The sequence below is a fragment of the Prionailurus viverrinus genome, chromosome B1 (genome assembly GCF_022837055.1).
Source record: "Prionailurus viverrinus isolate Anna chromosome B1, UM_Priviv_1.0, whole genome shotgun sequence".
NCBI classification, from domain to species: Eukaryota; Metazoa; Chordata; class Mammalia; order Carnivora; family Felidae; genus Prionailurus; species Prionailurus viverrinus.
The window spans coordinates 84,249,967-84,262,676 of NC_062564.1; the positions used below are offsets into that span (position 1 = coordinate 84,249,967).

General features: G+C 36.7%; 1 non-coding gene across 1 annotated transcript; it reads left to right on the top strand.

Moving 5' to 3' along the window:
- The first annotated feature begins 10,424 nt into the window (after positions 1-10,424).
- On the top strand, positions 10,425-10,532 carry LOC125165018 (U6 spliceosomal RNA). The gene has a single exon (XR_007151926.1). It is a non-coding gene; the product is annotated as a U6 spliceosomal RNA (small nuclear RNA).
- Positions 10,533-12,710: the final 2,178 nt, after the last annotated feature.

The window sequence follows — 12,710 nt, forward strand, 5'->3', positions numbered from 1 at the left end:
AAAAGATGTGTTTCTAGGTGCTCAGGGACTTTTGTAGAATCATCAACTGACTCATGACATTTTTAATGCTAAACAAATTGTGCATAAGTCTAGTTTGTACGGTCCCTCAAGATGATATGTGCTTCTTTTGGTAATATATGAAAATCGAAGTTGTTGTAGATATTTTAATATGAGGATTACACTGGAAAACACTAGAGAATGAACCCTTATTTCCCAGGCAATGTATTTTAAGAGCAAATGGTATTGTTTCTAGTAACAAGTAAATTGTGCTGTACCTCTGAAAAAGAGTGCAACAAGTGTTATACTTACTCTTAGATAATTACAGAAATACGGAACAGTTTTCCTCTCCCAGGTTAAAAAGTGTAAAAGAAAATTTAAAAGAGATGTACAGTAAGGAATTTTAATGAATTGAAATCTGATGACATTCTATAATCTTTGCGTATTTGGATCATTTTTATTCTATGATGCCCATATATAAATATAAATACATGGGGATATGCATATACATCATATACTATATGGCATCATAATATAAAATTTGAAATTATTTTTGATGGCTTGAGTTTGCAAATGTGGATCACTCAGGATGAGCTAGGTTATGCTAGGGAAATAAACAATGTCAACTTTTAAGGGCTTAAAAGAACAAAAGCATGTTTCTCACTCAAGATACACGTCCACAGTGGATTGGCTGGGGCTGAGGAAACTTTACAATTGGAGACCAGGGTGAAGGTAGAGTTTCTACCATCTGCAGCAAAGCCAATCAGTGGCAGTGGGAAAGGGGCCTTGAAAATTGTTCACTAGCCGTCAAAGCATCTACCCGAAGGTGACACCCATAACTTCTAACCTTTCATTGGTCAGAGCAAGTTCATGTCTATGTCATTCTAATAAATGTAATCCTACTGTGTGCACAGAAATGGAGAAAAAGGAAATACAGTAAAACCTTGGTTTGTGAGCATAATTCGTTCCAGAAACATACTTGTAATCTGAAGCACTTGTACATCAAAGTGAATTTCCTCATAAGAAATAATGGAAACTCAGATGATTCGTTCCACAACCCAAAAATATTCATGTAAAAATGATTACAATACTGTGATATAATACAAAATATTAAATAAAATACAAAATATAAAGAAAAATAAACAAATTAACCTATACTTACCTTGGAAAACCTTCATGGCTGGTGTGAGGGAGATGAGAGAGGAGGGTTATTGTGTAGGGTGACTTTCACTATCAATAATGAAATCACTGCTATCTATTGACTCAGTGGGACCTTTTTGTTTTCACAAAAACAACTTTAACAAGGAACCTATCCAATGACACTTGCTTTTGCCTCCTTTTGAGGATTTCATGGAAATGTGACATTGCACTGACATTAAACAGATTCATCGCTCACACTGCTAAGGCCTCATTCAGGTGGTGCTTTTCTAAAAAATGTTGCACTGTTTCCCACATTTTACACATCTCCCTGATCTCATTTGAAGTGAGGGATCCCTCGACCTTTTTCTCCTCCTCCTCTGCAGACGAGATCTCCTCCACAACCTCTTGCTGTTGCTCACGATGCAGATTCATCAGTTCGTTGGTGGTCAGCTCCTGGCCATGTCCTCCACCAGCTCTTGAATGTCAATCACCTCCAGTCCCATGGTCTTCCCCAGGGACACAATTTCATTGACCACTGGCAGCTCCTGTTCATGAGCAAGACCCTCTAAGTCATTTCCAAGAAAGCAGTCAAGCCACAGTTTTCTCTAAGCAGAATTTAGGGTCCTCTAGAGTATTAATAAACTCTTGTCATATACTGTACTTAATGTAACTGGCAATAAGGCAGCAGAGGAAGCAGGCAGCCTGACCTAGAATGAAGCAAAGCATTTCTAAGTTTACTCTTATATAGAAAAGCAAAGGACTGTCCACAGGTACTTTGAAGTGACAAAAAATACACTAGTGCCAGTTGTAGGCACCTACCAATGTTCTGAAAAATCTGATTTCTGCCAAACACCATGGACTGAGACTGAGCATCTGAGCATGGAAAACAATCACCCAAAATCCCACAGTGAGAGAGAGAGAAGAACCATTGGCTCAGTTGTGATCATGTGACTTTCTGTATCATGTGTACTACTCATATTGCAAGACATCACTTGTTTATCAAGTGAAAATTTATTAGAAATGTTTGTTCCTCTTCAGGAACAGTCGCAGAACAAGCTACTTGCAATCCAAGGTTTTAGTGTATTTGGTGACTGGCACTGATGAGTACCACACTAACCCTGGTTCTAACTGTGTTTTCAAAGAAACAAATGTGGGAGTTGGGTGTTCACAACTTTTAAAGGCAGGTTATATTCTTGCAGCTTCTTATGAACACATTATTTCATTTGTTTAAGCATTTTGCTAACGAGGTCAAGATGAAATTTTGTAACAGTTTTGCTCTGCTTAACCTCACTTTGTTCCTAAAATAAAACTGTTTTTTTAAGTCTAGTCTTTTAAAAAGTATAATATGGGAATCAGGGTAAGTGATTAAGAATGAATTTACTCCAGGGTGCCTGGGTGACTCAGTGTGTTAAGTGTTTGATTTGATTTCTGCTCAGGTCATGACCTCAAAGTTTGTGGGATCAAGCTCCTTGTCAGGCTCAGAGGAGCCTGCTTTGGATTCTCTCTCCCTCTCGCTGCCCCTCCCCTCTTCATGCACGGGCTGTCTCTCTCTCCAAATAAATAAATAAGCATTACAAAATGGATTTACTCCTTGTTAAAAATGTCAACAACAGTTCTTACTATGTTCACAGGGAGATGTTGGGTCAACTTGAACTATAAAGCTCCACTATTTTTATTATTTGATGTTTTTTAGAAGTATTTTTGTACATTTTAGAATCCAGGGAAACACTGGTTTCTGTTTGTTAAAAAATCAAGACAAATGTTTGAGAGCTTATTGTTTTGAATCTTTAAACTAGATTAAGATCAAAGAGCCACTGTAAAGTCTTCCTAGAAGGATTCACAAATTTGTCCTACACTGATTTGAAAGCAGACTGCCTTTTAAGAAAAGCTTTATGATTGCTGTAGAGCAGGGAGCACATTTGTCTTGTGTATGTATTCATGCAACTGAAATTGATCTCATTCAAATTGTAAGACTGATGATATATTTGCAATGCATTTTGAACATTGCCCTCCAAAGATAAAGGGTGAATGGCACAATCACTTTTGAGGCCTATAATTTTGGGCACCATGCACTGAAATGATTTTCTGATTCACTTATTTCTTGAGGCTCTGTTTCTGACATGTTTTTCATTTCCCTGCTAAGTGCATTAATTAGTGGCATCTGAATCTCTTTGTTAGCACTAGTAAAAAAAATCCTAATGCCTACCATTATGGTGTATAGCTGTTAACATACAGCAAAAAAATCGTAAGGTTTTCTACAAGCCCACGAAGCTACAAGTGAACAGATGAATGGCCTTTGAACAAAATCAAAAGATTTTTACCAAGGCGGAATTTACTGAGCCTCTTTTCCTCCAATTATCCATTTCACAATTGTAGTTGATTATTTAAATTTCTATATTCTAAACATGTTTTACTCAAGTATTTTGAGATACAGTAAAACCTTGGATTGAGAGTAACTTGTTCTGCAAGTGTTCCTCAAGACAAGCAAACATTTCTAATAAATTTTAACTTGATGAATGAGTGATGTTTTGCAATACGAGTAGTATGTGATGCTGAATGTCACATGATCACAACTGAGCCAAAGGTTCTGGAAATTCACTTTGATACACAAGTGCTTTGGATTATAAGCCTATTTCCAAAATGAATTCTGCTCGTGAACCAAGGTTTTACTATATTCCATTTTTACTCTTACTCTTGTAACTTTTATTAAAGGACTCTTTTGTTTTATGAATAATTTATATATGCATTTGTTTTCCATCAAATAGTTACTGAGTGCCTATCTTACTGCCTGAGTGGCAGGCTGCTGAGCTTTAACTGACATGGGTCCCTCCCTCTTGAAGCTTGCTGTTTGATAAAGGAGACAAGCATTAATCAAATAATTACACAGTCTAAAGTTGCTGCTTTCAAAAGTGCTGTGAGCTAGAGGAATATGGGATGAATAGTGCATGTAACAGGGAGATCTGAACTTGGGGTAAAGTGGGATGATCAGGGAAATGTTCTCTGATAAAGTAGAGCAGAATGGTTAGAGACCTGAAAGAGAGATGAACTAGGAGCAGGTAGGCATAACCAGTGTCCTGGCAGGGGCACATCCTGTGCAAAGATGATGGAATGGTTGGGAGTAGAGCAGTGGCAACAGCAGGGGCCTCCTGACGAGGATGAGAGGCCAATTGCAGGGTCTTCAGTGGTTTTTCATTATCCTGTGAGCCATTGTGAACCACACCAGTAAGCCTTTGAAAGTTTTTAAGCTAAAGGAAAATATGTGATTTGAGTTTTGAAGAGGATCATTCCAACTGCTCTGCAAAGAAGGGTTAGAGTTGGACAAGATTGAGGCAGAGATTAGATGAGAGAATCTTGTTACTCCTGGGCCACAGCGTAGACCAGGATGGTGTTGGTGGCAACAGGGACAAGTGGATATTTCCTAATAGTAATCAGAAAATAAAAGGAACTTGGTGATAAATTGAAAATAGCAATGAGGTATCTATAGCACAATTTTCTGAGATCTGCTCTCGGTGCACCCTGACTCAGGATTCAATGTCTGGCTGTTGAAACAAAAGTAAATTACAACAAAAAACATCATTTACTTAAAATGTTCTCATGCATTAAGAAATGAATTATATAATATATATTTTATAGCATATATATATACACACACACACACACACAAATTAGTTCTATCCAGCTTAATCAATGTGTTAATATAAATATTTTGAAAAGAAGTGGAGAACTGGCCTTTGCAGATGGCACTAGCAAATTCTATCTCCTTTGTGGAGAAACAGTCCACCCCTGGTGAGTGTCTTGGTTTATTTGGTATGACCTTTCCCCTTAGCCTGAGACTGTGGAATTGACAGTAAATGTGACCTTCATACATTCTTGTTAAAAATCTACTCAAGAGAAATTGTATTCTGTTCAGAGAAAGACAGTGCCATTTTACTCAGGTGTGGATTAGATAATAGTATATCATCTTGTAATAATATTGAAAGCTACATCACCACCTTGGACTCATAAAAGAGAAATTACTTTTCATAGCCTACACAATGTGCACAAGCAGCTACATTTGGCAGATTTGCCTAACACCATTTTAAGTCTTTATTTTTTATTTCAAGTTTTTGATGCTAAGTAAAGATGTTTTGGTTATATAAGATTTATCATTCTTCTGACTGATATCCAAGGACTTCCCCAAGTCACACACTTAAATTTCTAGGAACATTTATTCATTCTCAGGCAAAAACTTTCAAGTGAGAAGTTGGATGAAGGCCTCTTCCCCTTCCCTTCATTTTTCTTCCTCCATCTCTTGTCCTTTCTTTTCTGTTTTAAAGGTGACCACTTTTCTTGGTAATGACACCCTAATACCCACATCGTTTTCTCCATCGGTGTATCTACTGACTTGTTTTCTTCAAACTATATCCAGAATCCAGACAATTCTCACCACCTCCATCCACCATTTTGGCTCTAATCTAAATCAACGTCATCTCCATCCTATGTTATTTCAATGACCGTCTGACTACTCTTCTGGCTTTTAACCTTGCCCCATGGTTATGTTCTCCTCACAGTAGTCAGTGACCCCTGAAAAATGTCACCCGTGTCATACACTCCTATAAGTAAATGGTTCTTTGATTGCCCATCTCAGAGTAATGACTATGTTACTATCATCGTCCTCAGTATACTGCATTATTTGTACTTGAGCTCACTCTCTGAACTCCTCTCCTTCTTTCCTCCTCTCTAGTCACACCCAGATCTCCCTGCTGTCTCTCAGACATTCCAAGAATCCTCCCACATTAAGGCCTGTGCCTGAATGTTCTTCCTCCAAGTATCACGATTTGTTTCGTCACTGTCTTCAGGGATCTATGCAATCATTCTGATTAAACGGTTTTTTTCTGACCACCTTATCTAAAATAGCACCTTTCATATCATTCTCAATAACTTTTACTGCCTTACTTTTCTTTGTTGTACTTATCAACCTCCTAATATATATGTATGTTTGTTTACTTGCTTATTTCTTTTTCTACTAGAATGTAAGTCCTATAATTGTTGGGACTTTGACTTTTGCTCAGCTCAGTGTCCTCAGCATTTGGAATAGTGCCTCCTCTCTAACACGTGCTCAATTGCTTTTGGTTTAAGGCATAAAATTTGCTATAATTCATGTTTTCTAGAACCTGAAAAAGGACAAAGAATTGATTGTTCCCTAGAGATTCCTAAAAGAATGCATCTCTGCCCATACTCTGATTTTAGGATGCCTGGCCTCCACAACTGTAGGAAAATATATTTGTGTTGTTTTAAGACACTAAATTTGTTGGGGCGCCTGGGTGGCTCAGTCGGTTAAGCATCCGACTTCGGCTCAGGTCATGATCTCACAGTCCGTGAGTTCGAGCCCCGTGTCGGGCTCTGTGCTGACCGCTCAGAGCCTGGAGCCTGTTTCAGATTCTGTGTCTCCCTCTCTCTCTGCCCCTCCCCTGTTCATGCTCTGTCTCTCTCTGTCTCAAAAATAAATAAACGTTAAAATTAAAAAAAAAAATAAATTTGTGATAGTTTGTTTCAACAACAATAAAAAAGTAACAAGCTTCTGGAGCTATCTAAGATGCAACCTCATAATCCTTTTTTCAGTGCTTCAGGTATGTATGGATTGAAGTTGGCATATGTGGTAGTCATTAGTATTGTTCACAAAATATTTCTGGATTTCCTTTTGGCTATATGGCAGAATTGTGTGTTACACTCCCCTTGAAGTTAGGTATGACCATGTGACTTTCTCAGGAAGATGACTAGTTAAGTGAAGTAGCATATGTAACTTCTAGGTAATGTTATAAGCTTTTCCAAATTTTGTCCTAATGCCATTTTTCTTGTTATTGTGAGTGCAGAATCTTGATGAGATATACTCTCCATGGGCCTGCTTTCCTGAGAAACAATGAGCACATTCCTTTAGCTAATGCTAATGGACTTGTGGTGTGAATGAGAGATCATTTTGTGCAAGCTGCTGAGATTTGGGGGTTATTTTGTCAAAATAGCAAAATAGTCCAGTGGTTCTTAAATGTTTTGGTCTTAGGATCATTTTTACACTCTTAAAATTTCTTGACATCCCAAAGAGTTTTAGTTTATGAGGGACTATCTATGAATATTTATCATGCTAGGAATTAAAATAGACATTCTTAAATAATTCACTTAAAAATAATAAATAACAAAGATAAACCCATTTTATGCCCACATAAAAATATTTTAATGACAAAAAATAGTTTTATGAAAAGAATATTTCTTTTATTTATATATTTTTAATGTTTGGCTTTATATGAGTCAACCGGATTCTCATATCTGCTCTAAGAGCATTCAGACTGTTGTCATTCTTGTGTTTGAAGTATATGGAAAAGACTCAACCTCATGTAGTTATGTAGTTGTAATGAGAGAAGTATTTTAATACCCTTTTTAGATAATTGTGGATATTCTTTTTTGGTGTTACACTAGAACTCTGTAAATAGTATTTTCTTAAAGGTGAATTACAATGTGGAACTGAAATCATATTAACGAACTTCTCATACTGTTACATGAGATCCACCGGTCTTTTTTTATTATTCAAGTATAATTAATATACAGTGTTATATCAGTTTCAGGTGTACAGCATAACGATCGAGCAATGCTATACAGTTCTCAGTGCTCAACTATAAAATTCCTAAAAGAAAACATAGGCAATAATTTCTTTGACAGAAGCCATAGAATGATTTTTCTAGATATGCCTCCTTTGGCAAAGGAAACAAAAGCAAATTTAAACTTTGGGGACTATATCAAAATAAAAATCTTCTGCACAGTGAAGGAAACTATCAGCAAAACAAAAAGGCAGCCTAATGAATGGGAAAAGATATTTACAAACGACATATTGGATAATGGGTTAATATCCAAAATATATAAAGAACTTATTCAAGTCAACACCAAAAAAACCCACAAATAAACAATAATCTAACGAAAAATCGACAGAAGACCTGAACAGACATATTTTTCAAAGAAAATGTACAAATGGCCAACAAACACATAAAAATATGTTTGCACATCACAGAAATGCAAATCAAAACCACATGAGATATCACTTTACCCCTGTCAGATTGGTTAAAACCATTGGTCTATCTTGCATTTTAAATGGACACATTCATGACTCTGTAAAGGCATCTATTGGTCATTTGAAAAACATTGACTTACTAGGTTTTGCAGATCTCCTAAACGGTAACACATTTCATTACACAATATCAAAACCCAACTTTGTTTTTATTATTATTCTCAAGTTGGTTAATATACAGTGTAGTCTTGGCTTCAGGAGTAGATCCAGTGATTCATCACTTGCATACAACACCCAGTGCTCATCCCAACAAATGCCCTTCTTAATGCCCATCACCCATTTTCCCTACCCACCCCTACCTCTTTATCACCATCAAACCTCAGTTTGTTCTCTGTATTTAACAGTCTCTTATAGTTTGCCTCCCTCTCTGTTTTTACCTACTTTTCCTACCCCAAACCCAACATTCTTTAGTATCGCTAACAAAATCTTTAAAAAGGTTTTATATATCAAGAAACTGTTAAGGAACTGTTACCAGATACAAATTTTACAAAATTCTAGCATTCTTTTGAATATTCAAATTGTATTGTGTGTTGAGCATCAACATTGTTTTCCTTGAAGTGACAAAACTCACTTTGTCTATTTTCAAGAAATACTCAAGTCTGGGAATATCAGCAAAATATTCAAGCCCAAATTATTATAGTTTTTAGGTTAATTCTTTTTTTCTTTTTTTTTAATTTTTAATTTTTTTGAGAGACAGAGAGAGACAGTGTGAGAGGGGGAAGGACAGAGAGAGGGAGACACACAATCTGAAGCAGGCTCCAGGCTCTGAGCTGTCAGCATAGAGCTCGATGTGGGGCTCTAACTCAGGAACAGTGAGATCATGACCTCAACCAAAGTCGGACGCTCAACCGACTGAGCCACCCAGGCACCCCAAGGTTAATTATTCTTTTGAATAAAAATGGTATGTAATGAAAAGAGCATGTAGTTCAACTTGCAACATAAACAGTATTTCCCAGAGATGACCATTATGGACAGCAGCTTCTGACATGGCTCTTAATGATCCCAGCCTCTCAGAGATCATGCTTTTGTATAATTCTCTCCCTTTGAATGTGGGCTGGAGCAGGTGACTGGCTTCTAACAAATAGAGTATGGCAAAAGTGAAGAGGTGTCACTTCTGTGATTGGATTATAAAAGACTGATTTCCATTTTGTCGGATTTCTCTCTCTGGCTCTTCTCACATTCATGTGGTCCCAGGTGGCACCTTGATCGCAGCCTTGTTAGAAACTTCAGCCAGAGGATCCAGCTAAGCAGTCCATGAATTTCTGACCCACAGAAACTGAGATAATAAATGTATGTTGTTTTAAGCTGCTAGGTTTTAGGGTAATTTATTATAGAAATAGATCACTAACATAGCTATCTACTTCATTATATAGAAGTACTTTATATATATGTTTCATTTTTGTCACACAGAATGAATATTAAGGTGTGTCCTTAAGTTCCAAGACTTAATAAAATTATGAATTTTTACCAATTCATCAAAGATGTTCTTAGGTAAAACTGGAATTTTAGTGCCTGGTGATGAAATGTACAAAATCTGCTAGTACCGCTTAGTTCTACTCCCTCGATTTGTTCTAAGTACCCAGTAATGTTACCCACCATCGTATTTGTACCATCAGTGCGAATGCCAACATAGTAAAAGAAAATAATATATTAATTGCTTTGATTTCACAGGACTCCTTAAAGGTTTCCTAGGCTCCCCTAAGGGATCTGAGGAATATACTTCAGAGCTGCTAATATAGACAGACTATCCCAATTATCACGTCAGATGAATTGTTACTTTTCCATCCTTTGTCTATGTGTTACAACATAGTAAAACTGCCTAAGGAAAGGCAATGCAAAATACTCTTCATTTAAAAAATAAAAGTGGTTTTTATAAGGTTTTGAAATTCTGCCTTTGGAGGACATGAACATGTTTGACTCTGCTTATCAATTCAGGGCTGCTGAAACATCACTTCACACCCATTTTTACTATCCATCCAGGATTATATATATAAAGAGAACAGTATTGATTCTCAGTGTTACTTGCTGCTGCTGGTATTGGCATCTTATCTATTAATCATTGAGAAAGGGAATGTTAATATGTTTTTGGGTATATGTTTGTGGGTATGTATGCGTTTGTTATGAGTTCTATAAGTAGGAATCTGGTACAGCTTAAATACGGTGGATATTGCAACTATTTCCAAGTACATATTTCATGCTCACTTTGGCAGCACATAAACGAAAATTGAAACAATGCAGAGAAGATTGGCATGGCCCCTGTGCAAAGATGACATGGAAATCCAAGGACATATTTCCTTTGTATCGTGTTATTACTCACACTGGTACTATAATGGATAATAATAATACTTCCTTATGATAGGGAATTTAGAAAATAAATATGTATGAATGAAAAATTATGCATTATCTTGCCACTAAGAGAAAACCATGGCTACCTGTTTTATGTGTTTTCTTTCTTTTCATGCATTTAAATTCATATGGGTATATTTTAAATTTTCCTTAACAATATTAATGGGCAATTTCAACCCTAGAACTTGCTTTCAAACTTCTGCTTGTGCTTGTAGATAAATTAAACTCCAAAGTGCATTGATTTTACTGTGAAGAATCATGATTTCACATTGCAAAGGCAGCAGTATTCAATTATCCAAAGTATTTTTAAAAAGTAAAAGTTTTTTCACTGTTAATTTTATTTATATTGTTAAACATGTTATATATATTGATAATAAAAGATACATTTTATTGGTCTACCTTTTACATTCTATCCTATATGTTTTATAGGATATATTTATATATGCAAATATATATAAATTATAAATCAAAATAAAAATGAAATAAGAAACACACCAGAATTATCTTGTGTTTTTAAATAATAGGGGTAATATGTTTCAAGTTCCTGAAGATCAATTTTGTTTTATTAAACACGGATCCCCAGATGTTACAAGGCAGTCAGCACTAGTTTAAAATGCAGGTGGTATTCCCTTATGCATCCTACTTTAGAGCATGTCACGGTAGATTAACTTATCTCAGAGCTCTACACAATTGATCCCTGTCACTGTGGCTGAGCTGATCCTTTGTAGCTGATTGACACATTATGGCCAAAATTAATACACTAGCCAGATCTCTGATAGGCTGTTATAGTGAGATCTCTCATTCTTTCCCCACCTTGATTTCTACCGAAGAATTGAATAAACTCGCTAAATATACAATGGGAAAATCTGAACATAGGTATATGTTTTCTGTGGCTGGCTACTGCTCATCTCTTCTTCACACTTATACCTATTGATTTTAAGATGAAATTAGAAAAATAAAAGTGCTCTTAAATGTTACAGAATGTTCCTTGCAGACTTCTATATTTCACGGGTCAGAGAAGGGTCACTAGATATACATATATTGATAACTGTTTTTTATTTAATGGCCAGGGATTCCTACTATTAAAAGCTGGGATCTAGCCTATTACTACCCTCATTTATTATTTATAAAACTCTGTCAGTGCACATGGTATTTAATGTTGGATGAAATTGTGCCAGACAAATTCCCCTCCGTGAGGAGCCTCCAAGCTGAAAACAGGAGGAGAACGATGCAGGAGAGAAATCGTGGGAAGGACAGAGAGTGATTAAGGGTTGTAAACTTAGCATTGCTTTACCCAGTAGGTGGACAACAGAGAGAACCTGAATGCTGAGAAATGATTCTAAGATTGGGAAGCCATACAGTGTAATAAAGCCAATAACTAGAAGCAAGGAAAGGCATTAGAAAAGGAGAATCTTAGCCGTCTAAGTGAGAACTCTGTATCTTCAGCTCTGACACTTCTTCATACACTATGTTCACCTGGTTTCTCAGCACCCCCTCTTACTCATTGTGTTCCAAACCAGTGGGTCTCAAACTTGAACATCATCAGAATGATGGGCAAGTGGGTAGGGGTTGTTAAAACAGAGATTACTAGACCATATGTCAGTCCAAGTATCTGAATCAGTGAATCTGGGGTCTTGAATTTGCATTTGTAACAAGTTCACAGGAATTGCTGCTGGAGCCACCCTTTGAGAACCTCCGTCCTAAACTAATATCTCCAATTCCTCCTACATCTTGTCTTCTAAACCACAGCTTGGAGTCATCTCTAATTCTTACCTGATAGTCAGACAATTCCCCAGTTCTGTCTTTGCTTTCCTAAGAATTCCCTTTATTTTTTTATATATATTTTATTGTCAAATTGGTTTCCATACAACACCCAGTGCTCATCCCAACAGGTGCCCTCCTCAATGCCCATCACCCACTTTCCCCTCTCCCCCACCCCCCATCAACCCTCAGTTTGTTCTAAGTATTTAAGAGGCTTTTATGGTTTGCCTCCTTCCCTCTCTGTAACTTTTTTTCCCCCTTCCCCTCCCCCATGGTCTTCTGGTAAGTTTCTCAGGATCCACATAGAATTGAAAACATATGGTATCTTTCTTTCTCTGCCTGACTTATTTCACTTAGCATAATACCCTCCAGT